Raw genomic sequence first — 792 nt, 5'->3', positions numbered from 1 at the left:
TCTATTTGTCAACGCACGGGTTAGTTTTGCAATTGACTAAACAAATTTTTTTTCTAACGCAGACTTCCCCAGTAGTCTTCGTCTTTACCTTTGACAACAAAAATAAAACTTTCGGTAGACTTACTAAGACGTCTACCTAAAACAGGTTAGTTTTTCATTTGACCGAACTTCTGACTTTTCAAAATAGACTTCAACAGAAGTCTACAAAATGTAGACTGGCAGCAAAGTCTATAAAAGGTCAGTTCTGCATTTGACCAAAACTTTGACTTCGTTGAATATGTTACTTTTGTGTTTGACAAAAAAGTTTAAAAAGCAATCAAAAATTTATTAAATTGTAGACTTCATATGCAGTCTTCTTATCTTAGAAAAAAAAATGTAGACTGCATATAAAGTCTACTTTTTTTATTTTGGTCAAATGCAAAACCAACCCGTCGGATTTGAGAGTAGACTTCACAAGAAGTCTACACACCCGTAGACGTTCATTTCAATCTACTGATTGGAAGTCAAACTTGGTCAATTGCAAAACTAACCTCTTACAGAAAAATTCAAACATGTAGACTGCATATGAAGTATGGTTCTGAAAGTCAAATCTTGGATGAATTCTGGTCAATTGCAAAAACTAACATTTTTAAATTGTAGACTGAAATGAAAGTCTACATGTACAAAATCACAGTTTTTTTTCAACTTTGGAAAGCAACCCGTAAAATGGTCAATTGCAAAAACTAACATTTTTAAATTGTAGACTGAAATGAAAGTCTACATGTACAAAATCACAGTTTTTTTTCAACTTTG

Source organism: Brassica oleracea, chromosome C3 (genome assembly GCF_000695525.1).
Source record: "Brassica oleracea var. oleracea cultivar TO1000 chromosome C3, BOL, whole genome shotgun sequence".
Lineage (NCBI taxonomy): Eukaryota > Viridiplantae > Streptophyta > Magnoliopsida > Brassicales > Brassicaceae > Brassica > Brassica oleracea.
The sequence above is the reverse complement of the archived record's forward strand: the minus strand, read 5'-3'. Positions refer to the sequence as shown.